Source organism: Lissotriton vulgaris, chromosome 1_2, assembly GCF_964263255.1.
Source record: "Lissotriton vulgaris chromosome 1_2, aLisVul1.2, whole genome shotgun sequence".
Lineage (NCBI taxonomy): Eukaryota > Metazoa > Chordata > Amphibia > Caudata > Salamandridae > Lissotriton > Lissotriton vulgaris.
The window spans coordinates 364,311,563-364,330,714 of NC_141686.1; the positions used below are offsets into that span (position 1 = coordinate 364,311,563).

General features: G+C 42.7%; 1 pseudogene across 1 annotated transcript in view; it reads left to right on the plus strand.

Annotated features, from left to right (window-relative positions):
* LOC147736883 (uncharacterized) overlaps positions 1–12,911 on the plus strand; it is a 74,712-nt pseudogene extending 61,801 nt beyond the window's left edge. The window contains exon 3 of the transcript XR_015307587.1: positions 7,383–12,911. The product of XR_015307587.1 is annotated as an uncharacterized LOC147736883 (transcript). The remainder of the gene's footprint in view (positions 1–7,382) is intronic.
* The last annotated feature ends 6,241 nt before the right edge of the window (positions 12,912–19,152 follow it).

Sequence of the window (19,152 nt, forward strand, 5' to 3'; positions counted from 1 at the left end):
GCAGACATTGTCGTTTTGCTTCAACTATTAAGGGTAACTTCACTAATTCTGCTACTACTTCCTCTAAGGCTAACTCATTGTCATTAACTTTACAAATGCACAGCATTAACTTTCGCGCACTGACCTGCCACTATGCTGATATCCCCGTCCTGGATCACAAGCTCAGTGTCTTATTCCTCACAGAAACATGGCTCACTCAATCTACATATGTAGAACATGTTTGTGCTCTCCCTCCAGGATATCTCATTCAAAGATGCGATACACCCTGTGGCAGATGGGTTGGTATCACAATCATTCACAGAACCTGTGTTAAGTGCATTCTGTTCCCTGGCCTGGTTAGTAAAACAATCAGCAACGAGGCCGGCCACCTGCTGGACCCTATTTTTTCCAACCTGGCCACCCTTCAAACTGCTCCCCCTGTTCAAGGGGCCTGGTCAAACCATTATTTGGTGCCAATGACGATTGATACTACTAGCATTGAAAAAAATATTACCGGTAACCCCACGAGAGGTCGTGGCATAAACTGGACCCATCTGCCTTTTTAAGGTTTAACGAAAGGAGTGTGCCTCTATTAGACTCCAATATAGAACGTGCGAAGGCTTCCACCAAAGCATGGCTCAACTCTGCCTTGGATCATTTGATTACTGCTACAACAATACCGGGAGAGGAAGGGTCAAAGGGAAATTTTAAAGACCAGCCCAGGTTCACATCCCCAATTACTAACTTATGAACAACAAAACAAGCCGGGGGTCTAAAGGCCAATACTGTGGCAGGCTATCTACAACTTCACAGAGGTAAGTTGGTACCTAAGTCACAAAAAAAGCCAACGGATACGGAACTCAAAACAGAAGAAGAACGCTACAGTGATATGTGGTGAGAACCAAACTCCTATATCTGGATTACCATCAACTTCTCGTCGTGATCAGCATTATCATTTGGTCATCCAGCTAGAGAAATGGTGTATCTCATGATCATAGAGATCTCCATTCCAATGGTAATAGGTTGGATCACACCCACATTCACTTTAGAAAACAAAATAAGCAACTGAGTAGTTGACCATAGAGAAGATGAAGTGCAGAGCAAAACACAAAAATATGTGGTGGGTTAAAATAGGGTGATGTGGCAAATAATGGTGAACATTTTATTAAGGTATAGACACATCCCCTAATTAAAAACAGAACAGTGCAACAGGCATTTTAAACAAATAGCTGCCAAAAAGGGCCAGTTGCTTGGTTCAATGAAGCATTGCTCAGAAAAGAAGCAATTCAAAGAACTAGAGTGCGCTTGGCACAAATCCTATAATGCTGCCGCATGAATGCCATACTTGAGAGCGATTTAAATGCTATAAGAAACTGATTAAAACAGCCTGTGTCGAATTATTTGCAGACAAATTAAAACAGCTGTACGCCTTCTGAGGAAGTCTTCTATATTGTTAACACCTGAATAAACCCACCTCCACTCCTGGATTATCGGAAGCTTCTAACAGCCACTGCAGCAAGCTTGGTCAATAATCTTTATCTTTACTTTAACAGGGGTGAGAAAACAGTCAGACCTGTCTCTTGACACAGGGACCTACCACTCACAATGGGCTCCCTTGGACCAATTGGCTCTACTTGACGCAGATTCTATTCCCACCTTAATGCGTCAAGTGAAATCTGGATCTACGGATGACCCATTTAAACCTGATTATATTTTGAAATTTCAGGAGAGCATCAGACCCCTATTTCTAGAATTACCCAAACTCTTGCTGAGCACTGAAGAAGTATCAATATCATGGAAACACGCCAAGGTTATCCGTCTTCTAAAAAAGTCTTCGCTAAATTCCACTCAGCCAGAAAACTATTGACCCATTTCTCTTCTGTTGTTTCTGTCCAAGGATGCAGAGAAACATGTAAACAATCTCCTAACCAAAATATTAGAACAATATGAAATATTAGATTGTTCCCAAAATGGATTTAGATCATACAGCACCGAAACTGCTCTTGTAACAGTTACTGAATCCCTTTGCAGTACTGTATATGCTGGCAAATCCCGGGCTGTGATACTCCTAGATTGAAGTGCGGCCCTCGACACTGTCTCACATGCAATAATGTTAACTCTCCTCACTGACCTGGGGGTACGGGGCAAAGGTCTGGCCTGGTTTACTTCCTTTTTAAAGGAGTGGTCCTTTCAAGTTATACCCCCTCTCTATCGTCTCATCACACAGAGGACCGGCTCCTGGCATCTCCCAGGGTTTGGAGCTCAGTCCTACCCTTTTTAATATTTATTTTTATTTATTTATTTTTGCCATTTATAAAGCGCGAACGAATACCCGCAGGCGTCTCGGCGCTAAACAATTCGCGTAACTTCAGCTCGATGTTAAATGCTTCAAAGGAATATGGTGGAAATTATTGATTAAAGAGCCATGTTTTTAAACTCTTGCGGAACTGGAGTAGTAAGGGGCTTAGTCTGATGTTTTGAGGCAAAGTGTTCCATAATTTGGGTGCCGCGACTAAAAAGCGGCGGTCGCCCCAGGACACTGTTTTGGAACGTGGGATCACTAGCTGGTTAAGGGTGGTGGAGCGAAGCTGTCTACAAGGTATGTAGGGAATCAGCTGGTCATTAAGAAAATGCGGTCCTTGATCATTGAGTGCCTTGTACACTATACACAGTGATTTAAACTTAATCCTGCTCCGGATCGTCAGCCAGTGGTATTTTTTGATGGTTTCAGATATGGCCGCGAATTTAGGTGTTCTTGAAAGCAGACGTGCTGCGGCATTCTGTATTGCCTGTAGCTTCATCGTGACCCTAACCTGAGCGTTTAGGAATAGGCCGTTGCAGTAATCAAGGGACGATAGGACCAGAGAGCTAACCAATGTTTTAGTAGCTGCCTCTGGCAAGAACGGACTGATTTTCCTAATCATTCTTAATTTATGGTGTGCTGTGGTTGCTACTTTGTTTGCATGATCCATGAAGTTAAGACCCTCGTCAAAAATGACACCCAAGTTCCTGACCTTATCCGTCGGACTCGGGGATACTCCGAAGGCTGGTGGCCACCAAGATGATGACCAGGCTGGTGAGAGGGGCCCAAAAATGACTACCTCAGTTTTTTCAGCATTGAGCTTGAGGCAGTTTGTTGCCATCCACTCTCCAATTTCCAACATTCCATTTTGGAAGCGTTGTGCCACCTCGCCTCCGTAACCTTTGATGGCCAGTACCAATTGCGTGTCGTCCGCATAGGAGGTTAGGCTCATCCCATGTGCTTTGATAACATTAGCAAGGTCCGACACGTAGATATTAAATAGGGTCGGACTGAGGGTTGAGCCTTGAGGAACCCCACACGGCAGCGAAAGCTTGGCAGATTGGTAAGGTCCTAAGGTGACAGCCTGTGTTCTATCTGCCAAAAAAGATGCGAGCAAATCTGTAGCAGTATGGCAGATACCCATCTTTCCGACATGGTCGACTAAGATCTTACGGTCGACCGTGTCGAAGGCTGCTGATAAATCAAGCAATACCAAAACTGCTGTCCCACCATGGTCCCGAATTGCTCTGACGTCATCTGCGGCTTTGATCAGGGCAGTTTCGGTTCCATGATACTTTCGGAAACCGAATTGTGTATCGTCCAGCAGTCGGTGTTTCTCAATGTACTCCGATAATTGTAAATTCATGGCCTTTTCGGCCATTTTAGCTATAAAAGGGAGACTTGCTATGGGCCTGTAATTTTTTAATTCATTTGTGTCCAGGCTTGGTTTCTTTAATAGAGGTTTCAGCAGCGTGTTTTTTAGAGGGTTAGGATATATACCGGAGCTCAGTATGGAATTACAAACTTGTGTAATGACGGGAATGATAGAGTCCATCACTGGTGGGAGGACTGAGAAAGGGCAAGGGTCAAGAGCGGATCCTGTTTTAATTGTAGAGACAATGGTCCTTATATGATCGGTTGTAAGTTAGTTAAACCTAGAGAAGGCATTTATCGGGTGTATACTAGAAGGGGTGGTTGGTTTAGAAGTGAAGGCTTGATATATGTCGTCCACTTTGGAGAAGAAAAAGTTAGCCAAGGCATCACACAATAGTTGTGATGGGGGGGGGTATAAGATCAGGAGCGTTACCTGACAATGTTTTAGTAATCACGTATAATTGCTTGCTTGAATTTTTAGCTTTGTCAATTTGTTCTGAATAGAATGATTTTTCGCCTTTACAATCATTGCTTTATAGACAGCCAAGGATTCTTTATAACGAATCTTGCTCACTGTATCATACGTTTTCCTCCAATGCCTTTCCCTATTCCTGTTACATTGTTTCTGTATTCTTAATTCCTCAGTGTACCAAGGAGCAGTCGGTATGGATCTGTTCCTAGATAGGGACTTGATGGAAACTAAAAGATTGGTAGCATGGCCAAGCCAATTGTGGTATTGTTGTGTTGCCATGTTAGGATCGGTGGACACCTGTGGACAGGTACTGTCCAATTGTGTTTTTAGATCTAACTGGTTTATGTTCTTCCAATCTTTAAAGGAGCCTAGGCCGGTTGAAATAGCTTTCTTACTCGAGTGTGCCTTAATTGTCATTTTACTAAATATGGCGTAATGATCAGTCCAAGGCATCGGTAGAATATCCGATATATGCAGACCCTCGACGTTAGAAAATATACCATCTAAGGTATGCCCCGCCAGATGGGTGGCAGAGGGAACCAATTGTCTTAGCCCCAGTGTCAACATATCTGAAATAAGGGAGGAAGTGTCCATGTGGTTATTTTGTTCTAAATAGAAATTCATGTCGCCCAGAACCGTAAAAGACTCTTCTGTAGTTAATGATTCCAATATGGTACTCAGGTTAGCAAGGAAACCTGTCCTTGTTCCTGGGGGTCGGTATAGAAGTAACCCCTTGAAATTGCAAAGAGCGCTGAGCTTGATACCAAACTGCAACGCTTCGCATGAAGTGGTTGGAATGGGTGAAGTTCTGACTGCGAACCGTTCCCTAGCTATAATAGCCAACCCACCTCCTCTTTTCCGAACTCTATCCTGTCGATGGACTTTATATCCATTAGGTACTGCGATCACTAGATCAGGGTCCGACGAATCATCGGTCCATGTTTCCGTGATAAAAAGAATATCTAAATTGTAATCGATGATAAGGTCCGCTATTTCCTGACTGTGCCTGCATAATGAGCGCGCATTAATGAGAGCCATAACAATGGTGGTTTCATTCGGGTTAGTTTGTTGCTTAGCATGAGTCTTAAAATAGTTAGTCAATATTCACGTCAGACCTCTGGTAAAGGTAGTTAATTCCTTTGGAATCTCACCAGTGTTGTATGCAGACGACACTCAGCTAATTATTTCCCTGTCAGCAGAGTTGACCAGCGGTTGTATCAAATATAGAAACTGTCTAACAGCGGTGGCAGCGTGGATGCACAACAACTGTTTAAAACCTAACTCCTGCTCGGCAGACATACCCATCTTTGGAGTGATCAATGATGTCCAGAAATACTATGTACCGGTCGAACATAAAGTGGTGGTAGAAAACCTTGGGGTATGGATGGATAGCTCTTCATCCTTTGAAACCGAAGTCAAGATTCTAGCAGGGGAACTGTTTTGGTATCCTAAGGAACCCAAAGCCAATTATAGGATACTTTTCCTGGCAATCCCGCCAGCTGATTGTACAATCCCTTATCATTTTGCTCCTGGACTATTGCAAATATCTCTATTTGGGCTCAAAGAAATCTGTTCTGAACCGATTCAGCTCTGCTTCCCAACTTTAGAGCAAGTTCCTTTGGCTGCCTATTGGAAAGCGTTCAAAGTTCAAAGCCCTATCCATCTCCCACAAAATCCATGCAAGCAAGGAGAACCCAGCCTAGCTGCCTGGATGCAATTTTACATGCCCTCCAGAACACTACGCTCCGCCAATCTAAACCTGGCCCATATCCCTCGTCACAGCAGAGGCAGAACTGGAGGTTGCTCCTTCCATGTCTTGCTCCGACCCGATGGAATTCTATGCCTCCTAACTTTAGAAAGAGTCAATATCACTTACTGATCCGGAAACAGTGGAAGACCCGTCTCTTTTGCCGCTGTGATTCATAGGATCCATTCATGTCCCTTGCTGATATTGTCTGACATCTGGAACCTCACCTTCCCCTCAAGGCAGGCAGTCTCCAGGTGTTGTGCTATCTAATGCTCTGCTCTCTTCTTGTAAAGGATCAAAGTGATAACACCCCTGCAGCAAGTGCCTCTATCAGCCGCAGGAATAAGATATAGTGCACACCAATACCCAGCCCAGTAAAGTCCTGAAACAGACCGAAAAAGGAGCATATACCTACAGGTTCGCCTCCTCTGTTTGTACCTCATTAGTAGCTACCTGTGCACTTCCTCCGTTTGTATGTTCCTGGCGAGCCTCTTTAATGACGCTTGGGATCCTGGTACTGCCAAGCATGGCCGTTTGTCTATCAGATCATTACCTGATGTCTGCATCGAGTCACTCATCTGCTTTAGCTGTGAGTGAACCCTGTGGAGAGAGTACGCAGACATAAGGGAGTATGGAAGACGATGAACAGGGAGTAAGGTGAAGTTGATTTCAAGAAATGCCCAAAGGTGTAAATGCTGCACTCCCCCTCAAGCAACGGACATCTTGTCGCACTCTGCCAACGCTCCATCCACCCACAGAGTAGCATGCTGGCACCAAACGGAAAACATTAAGTCAGATGCCATGGTAAGGTAGAAAAAGACAAAAAGCAGACACATTTGCAGCAGAGATATTGCAGGTATATTACAGGTTGTGATGGAATCTCTATAATCAATGCTGTAATCTTCCCACAAATGCTTGAACCAACCCCAGGAAACTGGCAAAGATAACTTAACAAACAGAAAAGTAAAGACAGGAGTTGGAACTTCAGCTGCTCCAGTGTGAACAGGAAAGTATTGTCAAGAAGAGTGTGAATGGAGCTTCATTTCTTAAATACTTCCTGGAGCGTTACCTTTATTATATACTTCCTGAAGAGTTTTGTTTGTGATACGGTTCTTGAAAAGGTTACCGTTGTTATACACTTCCTGAAACTGAAGTGACAGCAGCACATCCTGATCCATCTCTTTTTCCACAATCCCTTCTTGTTTAAATAAAATCTTGGCCATGTTGCATCTTCCTAACGCTGTACCTCTAGCTAGTGGGCACTCCATGTGTACTCTTTCTGTACTAAGTTACTCTGTGAACACTGGAAAATCACCTCCTTTTCTGAAGTAAGTAAGAGTGACATGTTCAATGAAAGATTTAGTTAAATATCTGTGTATGGTGAAATAGCCCTTGGTAACTTTCAAAAATGGTAAAGAAGAGATATCTTTTACAACTAGTTAAATATTGTGTATTCACATTCTCTTACATTTCCATTTAATGATTTTAAATCTCTTTACATCCAATAGGAAACCTGCCTTGAATGCACAAAGGATCGTGAAGAATGACAGTAATCGTGCAATTCTGAAAAAAGTGGTTAGACAAAATAAGCTCCAATATTCAGGAAAAGATCTGCACAGTCAGAGACTGAGGACCCTGAACATAAACTGATAGATCCTGGAAGAAGCAGTCAAGAGCATATCAGTGGATGCACGCAACAGGACTAAGAAATGACCTCTAGAAAATTAAGGCAACAACACTGACAAACCACCTCCTGTAGAAACAGGCCTGCACCACCAGCTTTGATCATGTGTTTGGTATGAGGTAGATACAGCATTGCTCTGCTTCCTGTAATGATGGCAGACCACCATTCAGCGTGCTAAGTGTATTATAAACTCTTTCTGGCCAAACCACATGAGCACGAGAAAAACACAAGGTAGTGGAGCCAGACAACTGAAGGGTAATAGAAAGAGAGGGTCTTTGATCTACAACAGACTGTGCTAATTTGCATCGACCAGAAGGAAGACTAATCTTTACCCGTAACACACAAAACTATTATGCAATCTAAAGACATACCCACCTACAAAGAAGCTTAGCTTGCCAAAATAATAATATATGTAGCTGGCGAATCTTGTATTTCATTGTGAAATCTGAAATCAACCATCCCAAAATACCAAACACACACCGGGAATGTGAGAATAACACAAGTGCTTCATCAACCATGTTAGCTCCTCAGGAAACTCAGTCATGGGATGCAGACAATTATAAACCCGACCCACCGACACTAACCAAGAAAGAAAAATCATTCCCATGCAGCAAGAGCTTTAGTTTGTCATCGCTACTAAAGAACCATCAGCAAACACACACAGGAGAAGCAACGTGCAATTGCAATAAATGTATGAAGAACTTTAGTCAGTTAACACACCTAAAAGATAATCAGCAAACACACACAGGGGAAAAATCATACCATTGCAATGAATGTGCGAAGAACTTCAGTCAGTTATCACAACTCCAAAGACATCAGCAAACACACACTGGGGAAAAACCGTACCAATGCACTGAATGTGTGAAGAAATTCAGTCAGTTATTAGACCTCCAAGTACATAAACAAACACACACAGGGGAAAAACCAATCAAGTGCAGTGAATGTGAAAGTAGTTTTAGTAATTCCTCAACACTCAGAAGTCATCAGCGAACACACACAGGGGAAAAACCAATCAAGTGCAGTGAATGTGAAAGTAGTTTTAGTAATTCCTCAACACTCAGAAGTCATCAGCGAACACACACAGGGAAAAAGCCATTCCAGTGCAATGAATGTGGAAGTAGTTTTAGTCATTCCTCAACTCTCAGGGGTCATCAGCGAACACACACTGGGGAAAAGCCATTCCAGTGCATTGAATGTATGAAGAGCTTCAGTCAGTTATCACAACTCCAATCACATCAGCGAACACATACTGGGGAAAAACCATTCCAGTGCATTGAATGTATGAAGAGCTTTAGTCAGTTATCACAACTCCAATCACATCAGCGAACACATACTGGGGAAAAACCATTCCAGTGCAATGAATGTGTGAAGAGCTTCAGTCAGTTATCACAACTCCAATCACATCAGCGAACACATACTGGGGAAAAACCATTCCAGTGCAATGAATGTGGAAGTAGTTTTAGTAATTCCTCAAATTTCATGTGTCATCAGCGAACACACACAGGGGAAAAACCATTCCAGTGCAATGAATGTGGAAGTAGTTTTAGTAATTCCTCAAATTTCATGTGTCATCAGCGAACACACACAGGGGAAAAACCATTCCAGTGCAATGAATGTGGAAGTAGTTTTAGTGATTCCTCAAATCTCAGGAGTCATCAGCGAACACATACTGGGGAAAAACCATTCCAGTGCAGTGAATGTGTAAAGAGCTTTAGTCGGTTATCAACTCTCCAATCACATCAGCGAACACATACTGGGGAAAAACTATTCCAGTGCAGTGAATGTGTAAAGAGCTTCAGTCTGTTATCACATCTCCAATCACATCAGCGAACACATACTGGGGAAAAACCATACCATTGCAATGAATGTGGAAGTAGTTTTAGTCAATCCTCAACTCTAAGGAGTCATCAGCGAACACACACCGGGGAAAAGCCATTCCAATGCAATGAATGTGGAAGTAGTTTTAGTGATTCCTCAACTCTAAGGAGTCATCAGCGAACACACACAGGGTACAAACCATTCCAGTGCAGTGAATGTGTAAAGAGCTTCAGTCGGTTATCACATCTCCAATCACATCAGCGAACACATACTGGGGAAAAACCATACCATTGCAATGAATGTGGAAGTAGTTTTAGTCGTTCCTCAACTCTCAGGAGTCATCAGCGAACACACACAGGGGAAAAACCATACCAGTGCAGTGAATGTATGAAGAAATTCAGTCAGTTATCAACCCTCCGGAACCACCAGCGAACACACACGGGAAAAACCCTCACCACCCAGCCAGTGAGGAACAGCAACAAGACTGCTCTTCAGCACACCCATCCTTATACATAACACACTCCAGGGGTTTGCTCCAGGGTCAAACTCACTTTACTTTCACGTTAACAGCAACAAGTTCTAAACTGGAGAATATATATTTAGGAACAAAGGGTTTATACTTCCATTAGTGGCATAATACATTTGAAACCCAATACGTTATAGATCTGTATTAATGATACATAACCAAACACCAAAAACACCACCCATGTATGGACATCCAAGAGCCTTTAATAACCACACTACAGAGGTGTGTACCGGGATTTACTTTAACATTAACATGAACTAAATTATGATACAGCAAAAACAATCATGATGCTATGAAATGTACACAATGATGGCTAGATGTTACATGTTAAAAAGAAATGTATGTTTTTAGACATAATAAAACAACAAATGTATTTGAATTCATGGTATTTGACTGCTGAGTGTATATAAGGCGATCTTAGATGTGATTTATTCCCTAAACTTTAAATATAATTTGTGATGTCAGCAAGAAGCCTAGTTTATTTGGTAATAGAGGGGTCAAATCTCGAAAGCATGACTGCTTTCAGCTGGGAGTCTGGTGCAGGTGGTATCAGAGGGGACTATTCTCACCAGTGTGCCTTCTCTTAGAGTGAAAAGCGGTTCTTTGCTTGAGGTGGTACTACCTCTCCTTCTGTGTTAATAAAGAGAGAAGTGCTACCAGTAATACTGAGATCTGGGATTCACGGCTGTTTTGGGAACTTAATTCAGTCTTTTTTACCCAATCAATACCTGATTTATTTAGGAAAGCTAAAATATGTCTGTATCTTGGCATTTCTCTTGTTAATAATCCATAAAAATACCACAGGGATTTAAACATGAATTTGGCAAATACACATTTTTATTTTTTTAAGGTTCTTATATAGCACTGCTTTATCTAATAATGTCTGATGGGTTTTCTTCAAACCCTTTCTTCATCGGAAGAAGTTTTCCATTGACAGACTCAATGGGATTTCCGATGAAAGGCTGACAATCTGTCCAACTCTAAACAAGGCTGGTGGGTGGGTCATTGGTTTGGCTGGTATTAAGGTTTGTTGCATTTTTGATAGGATGCCCTAAATCCAACCCGCCTTTCTTTAGTGATTTTTCTATTTTGAGTTACATTTGAAGACTGTCCCGCTAATTTATAGTTTGACAGGGGTCCATGGGCTGCCAGAGGAACAGGCGTAACAACCTCCACTACCCCGTTGGACTACCATGCACCATATTTAGCGATCTCCACCAACCTGGCTATCCCTGTGTCTTCAGAGGAGCAACAGGAGCTCCTCTAAAAGCACCTAAAGTTTGGTGAGTGTCTGCCATTTTTCACACGGTTGCACAACAGACTTTTTGGTTTTACTCCTAAAGTGAGAGTTTGCTTTTTGTAAAACCAATACATAATGTACTTGATACCCTGAGAGCTTTCTACAAGGGAGTCTAGGTCATTTTTCATAGATTTTTTCAGTTTGACACAACCAGTCTTTTCATTGTGTTCCTGAAGAGAAACACGTAAGTCAGAATGCCTACCATAAGTAGGGTGGACGGTCTGATGTACTTACACCAACTGCCCCATGTATGTCAGTCATTGTGAGGGTTCCTGAGGTTCTGACCTCTGTTCAAACAGAGGGGTACAGTGATAGCTTCTTCTCACTAACCTCCAAAATTCTCCAATTTATTTTTAAAATCCATTTAAAACAATTTGCTAATGAATTATACATGAGAACCACGGCCACGCTTTCTTCTCTTACTCATGCATAAGGGTGCAGGAGGTTGTCTCTATGATTCTTGGCCTCTTCTTCGCCTGCTTTAGTCCTTCTGGGATAACCTCTTCTACCAATTTATCCTTTAAGGATTCCTGTTGTTTCATTAAAGAGCCTTACATGAACAGTGTCTCTCTCTGATAGGTCTATCAAGTCTAATTGACCATGCTTTTGTGTTCCAGACAGCAATCCTTTGGCTGTGTTGGCTGGGCAGTGTTCTCCTGGAATTCTGTTCTCAATTTCCAGCTGGACAAAACATTTTTAACACCAGTGGATTATCCTGCCTTTCCTGAGCGACCAAATCTCTGTGTAGCTACATGTCTTAAAGACTAGGAAGCTTGAACATCTGGTCTCAAAATGCTTATTTAATTTTGGAAACTGCATTGTCTTATATCCTAAAGAACATATATTTTATTAGAACAATCTTCAATCTCAAAAATACAAATACATATATTACCTAAACATTGTTTACATGATTATATGGCTATCACAGACAATATTTTTTTCCCAAATAGATAACTAGACACACAACTGTTGTAAACTCCCAACACGTTATCCTGTCTGTGTGTGGTCGATGTGCAGCATGTCAATATCTTTCCGAGAACTAATGAATGTTTCAATTTATCCAAACAATAACTTTGCTACCACACAAGGCGACACAAGTCTGCTACCAGCTCCATGATATCTGCCTTTCAAGGTCTGACAGTGAATGTGAAAAATGTACATGTTTTCTCGTTGGAATCTTTTTATCATGCTAGTTCATAGCAGTTAGGTCTCGGATTAATGGGAAGTACCCCACTGCAGAGTAAAAGTTAGTCATTAACACTCTATGTACCTCATGAATTGACCACTGAATTAGGGAGGTCTTCGTCCCAATTTACCAAAAAAGCTCCTGCCAGATGGCTGCAGCATCCGTTCCTATGTTGAGAGCCAATCAGAGAGGAGCAGATCTAAGCCCAGCTGATGTGTGTTTTCCTTCCAAAGGAACACTCTTTCTTAACTTAAGTCTGATAGTCACTGCTTCTCAAATGTGAATACGTATGCAGTGTGCCAAGGTCCAAGAAACTCTATAGGCAAGTTAGCTACTCCAAACTCTCATAGTGTAGCACATAGAAGAAGTATTCCAGTTGCTAAGCTCCAAGAAACATTCCACTCTTGTTACAAATGTTAATATTATTCTTGCTGCTAGTAACATACATGAGCGCTGTTCTAAATATATTCTGTGTGGTTATTAATCAAGTACTAAGCAACAGGATTAGACGGTTGAAATAAACACTTTTAAACATATTTAGTGTCTTTTTTTTTTAGTACAGTACTTGTGAGTGCTATGCTAAAGAACAAAATTGGGTTTGAATTACCGCTGCATCCTTGACCCCTTCGCAGAACTGTTAGTAATACAAAAAGCAAAAGCATGGACGCCACGTCACGCCACACGTATGCCCTGTGGGGTTGTGTGTGTGTGTGGGGGTACAATAACTTGGAATTCTGTTTAAGCGATGGAGCACTGAACTTAGTCCAGGCACCCGTGCGTGGGAAAGCCAAAGCCTATTGAGCTTGGCCAGATCCCTAGTTTATGCAACACAACAATATTGTTTACATGATTATTGGGTTGTTATAAACAATATCTTCAATCCAAAAAAGACCGATAGACAAACAGTTATCATATGTTTCACCTTGCTTCACATAATCTGTATCTTCAAGACAATAATACATACACAAACAAAACATTTTATTATCAAAACATCAATTATCCCTGATATTCTTTTAAACCTTTGCACATTTAACTTAATTATTTTCTTAGTAAAATATGACACTAAAATTTATGTCACAGGATTTGTCTCTGTTAAATATATAGCCCTTCATATTTAATATTTCTCCATAAAGCATTTGATTTAAACAATAATATATTTTGCACTAGCCCTAATATCTTATAGATTAATTTAATTGACAATACTTGTGCTGAATCAATGTAAGAATCTCAAACTTATGTTGTGTATCAGTAATTATGGCATTATGTCTCATCCTACGATTAGTGTAGATAAGTATACCTTTATTTAATGTACGCATTTATTGTCATGATAACGTCCTCAGTTTTCCAACAAACACAGAATTATTATCAAGTCTTTATTTCTGAACAACAAGTACAGCAGTATCACTATAAGTCACAGTAGTGGAGGAGTAATGATGTCTTTAATAAGATTGAGGCTTTCAGTGACTGCGTCAGCGGCAGTAGGCAGGCACCAACAGACACCGAGGAGCAGCCGTCGGCAACAGACGGGTATTTGCGGTAGTGCGGGAGCCCTTTCAGTGACTGAAAAGACACCTGGTAGGGTATTATGTATACCAACTCTGTATCCTACGTTGTGGGAAGAGCAAGAACCAGCTTGACAGGAAGGAGGCCTGGAGGCAGCTGTAGTACTAAAGGTGCTGGAAAAGGCATCTGAGTTTGAGAGAGTGGACTGATAGCAAAGGAACCCTTGGACCAGAGGTGGGAACGCCCCCGAAGCAAAGTGTTTCTTATAGGCATGTATTTGCTGTGCTTGACACCTTAGCCTGGCTATCGCCCCTAGGGAAGGGGCAGTCTCTAGGGCAGAGGTCTTCAAACTTTTGTAGGTTGAGCCCCCCCAGCTCACTTTTTTCAGCTGTTGGGCCCCCCCAACACCTGACAGAAATTTCTGTAATCTGGTATTCTACATAATTGACCGCCGCGCGCATATCCGGGGCCATATCCAGCATATAATGTCCAACATAATAGGAGTGTGTTCCCCTGCTGCTCAGCTGGTATGCATGTCATATGGAATGTTGGATGATTGGAATGTGGGTAGTTTATGAATGTCAGTTGAGTGAGGGCTGAGCAGCAGGACAGCTGCTCCTGATGGGGTTTTGTATCTTATAACTTCACGAAGGAATGAAAGAGGTAGCCGAGTGGATGTCGACCAGCCGCCTGAAGCTGAACTCGGACAAGACGGAAGTCCTCATCCTGGGATCCTCGCCCTCCGCCTGGGACGACTCCTGGTGGCCCCCCGCCCTGGGCACCGCACCCAAACCGACAGACCACGCACGCAACCTGGGCTTCATCCTGGACTCCTCCCTCTCCATGACCAGGCAAGTCAACGCCGTATCCTCGTCGTGCTTCAACATCCTGCGCATGCTACGGAAGATCTTCCGGTGGATCCCCACCGAGACTAGGAAGACGGTCACCCAGGCCCTCGTCACCAGCCGACTGGACTACGGCAACGCCCTCTACGCCGGAACCACCGCCAAGCTCCAGAAGAGACTCCAATGGACCCAGAACGCCTCAGCCAGACACATCCTCAACGTCCCACGACACAGCCACATCTCCGAACACCTGAGAGACCTGCACTGGCTCCCGGTCAACAAGAGAATCACCTTCCGTCTCCTCACCCACGCTCACAAAGCCCTTCACGACCAAGGCCCGAGCTACCTCAACAACCGCATCAACTACTACGCTCCCAAACGACACCTCCGATCAGCCAGTCACGCCCTCGCCGCCGTCCCCCGCATCCGAAGAGCGATGACAGGAGGAAGGTCCTTCTCCTACCTGGCCGCCAAGACCTGGAACTCCCTCCCGACCGACCTGCGCCTGACCCAAGACCACCTCGCCTTCAGGAAGAAGCTCAAGACCTGGCTGTTCGAGCAGTAGCAGCATTCCCCCCCCCCTAGCGCCTTGAGACCCTCCGGGTAAGTAGTGCGCTCTACAAATGCCTATGATTGATTGATTGATTGATAACTTATTATCTTAACATGTTAATTAATAAAGTAACTGAAGAATCAATCCTGGAGTTTCCATCATCTTATTGATTACAACATTTTGGCGGCATCTTTGGAGAATCTACGCGTGCAAAATTGAAGAAAATGAAAAGCTAAGGAGTACTGATAAGAAATAAGCAGAGAAATCCAAGTCTGAAGTGAAAAGGTACATGATGAGTAAGGGAAGCGGAACCGGGATATCTCGAGGTAAAGGATTCTTAATTTAAATGTGTGTGACGCAGTCTGGCAAACTAACCCCATCAGTGACCCGTACATCGGTCGCCCTGAAACTGAAGTTTGCCAGATCCATCACCGAGTTGTTTGTTGTATTCGGGGGCAGTAAATCGAGCCTCAGTGAAAAAGCATTTAAAGCATTTATAATTTTGCAGCTGCTGTGTCATTCTATGTGGATCGGGGGCGGTTAAATCGAGCCTCGGTGGAGAGTGACGAAAATCACAGCTCTGCAGTTCATTTGTAACCAAGGGAGAAAGACGAGCCTCAGAGAGTGGTGTGCGAATTAAGAGAGAGGAGGTTTAATGACTGCCGCTTTGCCGTTTACTTGTACACGCAGGAAAAAAAAAATCGGGCCTCAGTGAGAAGTCTGCGCATGGATGTTAAAGAGTAAAAGATTGACTCTCGCTGACCTTAAATTAGTTTGAACTTCGGGGGCAGAGGATCGAGCCTCGGTGTGGAAATGTGACTAATCCTTGGAAAAGCTTTTTGTTATTCGTGTTGGAAGTAGGAGGATTCACTTGGAATATACCTTGTGGGGTTTGAAATGTAAAAAACGAGTGACTTATTAGGTGTGTGAGCCTGGGGAACTGAAGTAAAGAAACAGTGAATTCGAGGGTAATACGGTGGTTTAGTAACAACGTTTTATTGATCTTGGGTGAGTAATCTTACTTGGCTCCAACTGTCAACTGTTGTGTTCATCGTGCTCGAGGACATTTTCTCACTGGGAGATCGTCTGTTGTTTGATGACGTGTTACAATTGTTGGGGCTCATGGTGGACAAGCTGCGTGTTCCACGTCACACGTTTTCCTCTGTCTTCCTTCGAGGATTAGAAGCCGCAGCTCCTGGTGACTCATGCCGTTACGTTCTGACGTGGCTGGCAACCATTTGCATTTTTATAGCAACAATGAGGGTTGCTAAGTAACGCGCGGCTCGTGTGGTAACTCCGCAGCAGTTGTGGGAAGGCGAGACAGTTCAGGAGGTCCATGTGCATGTACAGCGGTTTTAAGGGTATTGTGCTCGGATTTTGAGACAGTTGAGACCCAGGATAAGTAATTTTGTCGAAGTGAGAAAAACGGAAAATGGAAAGTAACAGTGTGTTATCAACATGACTTTCTTCTGTAAAGTTCAACGGTCAACACAATGGGGTACCGTAATTTGGGGTCCAAGAGCCAGCGTGACTATGTTTCCAGTACTTGTGGTGGCTCTGAGAGTCTACGTTCGGGGCTATGTTCGAGATCAAGAAAGGCTTTTAAGCATGGAGACCTGGTGGGAAAGCCAATGAGAACTATTGTACTATTCTTAAGTGTTTTAAATTTTTTTTTTTATACACCCTTATTTGTGGTTGTGTATAGGGTGACTGCTGTATAGTCTTATTTATGAGTTTGGTTGGTTTGGGTGTAGGTTTTTGATTTACCAAGAGCTGTCCCACACTGGTGGTGTGTGTGAGTTGGCGTCAGGGTTGTTAGGCCACTCATTAGCTCGTGTAGGAGGTGGTTATGCTGTATATGGTCACTCCTTGGTTGTGTGGTTTGGGTGTTGGTATTAATTTAACAAGAGTTGTTCCACAACTAGTGTTGTGTGTGAGTGTGTCTAGATGTTAGGCGACTCATTAGCTCATGTTTGTGGGGGCTATGTGGTATATGGTCACCCCTTGGTTGTGTGGTTTGGGTGTTGGTACTAATTTAACAAGAGTTGTTCCACAACTAGTGTTGTGTGTGAGTGTGTCTAGATGTTAGGCGACTCATTAGCTCATGTTTGTGGGGGCTATGTGGTATATGGTCACCCCTTGGTTGTGTTGTTTGGGTGTTGATGCTAATTTAACAAGAGTTGTTCCACAACTAGTGTTGTGTGTGAGTGTGTCTAGATGTTAGGCGACTCATTAGCTCATGTTTGTGGGGGCTATGTGGTATATGGTTACCCCTTGGTTGTGTTGTTTCGGTGTTGATGTTTATTTCAACAAGCTTTGTTCCCACTGGGTGTTGTGTGTGAGTTGGCGTCAGGTTGTTGAGCCACTTATTAGCTTGTCTACAAGTTGTTTCCCGCATATGTCCAGTTTGGGTTTGTTGTGTGCACGTGGTTTCCCGGCTACGTAAGTGCTTGTCGTGTGCACGTGTGGTGCTGAGGTGTGCTTGATGTGTGTGTGTGGTTTCCCGTAGTATGGATGAGTTATGCGAGTACTTGTTCTTAGTCTAGGGTGTGCGCGTGTTTCCTGATATGTGTTGCGTTAAGTTTGTTCCTTTGTGTCTTGCTTGTTATACTGGTCTGGCCAACTTGTATAATTAGTGACATAAGGATGTAGGATGAAGATAGTTGTTTATTTCAGGAAGTAATGCGGTGCGGGATGTGTTAAAATATTTTGTTTGTGTTGTCCATTTGTACTTTGGTGCACTGTTTTAATATCCTTGACTTTGTGCACTAGAGTGCATCTTATTGACAACTATTTTATTGCTTTATACAATTGTACCCATAACGAAGGGAGATATGTTATATCTTGTGTTCCCCTGATGCACAGCTGGTATGCATGTCATATGGAATGTTGGATGATTGGAATGTGGGTAGTTTATGAATGTCAGTTGAGTGAGGGCTGAGCAGCAGGGCAGCTGCTCCTGATGGGGTTTTGTATCTTATAACTTATTATCTTAACATCTTAATTAATAAAGTAACTGAAGAATCAATCCTGGAGTTTCCATCATCTTATTGATTACAACAGAGTGTTTAGTTAAGTGCAGGTTTGTGAGTGGGTGTGCTGAAATTACAGATTATTACATAGCTAAAACCACCATTTTCCTAGATAAAATGTGCACAAATTGTTTTTATTAGGATGCTTTGTTTTACACATGACATTGATTGATAACACCACCAACATAAATGTGACGAGTGTGCCTGTTTTTTGCCACAGACGGTCAATCTGTGGATGGATTTTTGAGAATGAGAAGCGAGTTGTCTGAATGCAAGGTGCATTACCAGACACTTGAAGTAACTCAGAATGTTATTGAGGGCAGCGTAGGGTTTCAAATGTGTTAAACTATTGCTAATATGGCAGTAACAAGGAATCGGGGTGTAGGAAATAAATAATGTGGTGATCCTACAACAAACTCCCAGTCTTGTGATTAGTTTTGCCAACTCATTATTTTGATGTCCCAGGCGGTACAAAAATAAGCAGTCACCTAAAGCTGTTTTGTTAGCACTTGTCCATGCATACTTTGAACAGCAAATATAAATTGAAATAACTTTTACTTGTGTTCTAGGGCTGCCTGAATAAACTATGGCTGATAATAAAAGGGAACATGCTTCTTTATTTATAGAGAAGCAATTTGCAGTCTGGTTAAAAAAACACATGGCTGGCTGGCATTTTGCGCGCCTGCCTTTGTAGTTTTAAATGAAACTTTGTCTCCTTTCTGGTAAGCGCTAACCCTCCCTGGAGGGGGTTAATCCATAGAGCTGAAATCAGACCCTCCAGGATTTCGCGATTTGCAAAAAAATTGCAAAATCAGCAGTTCTGTAAAAAGA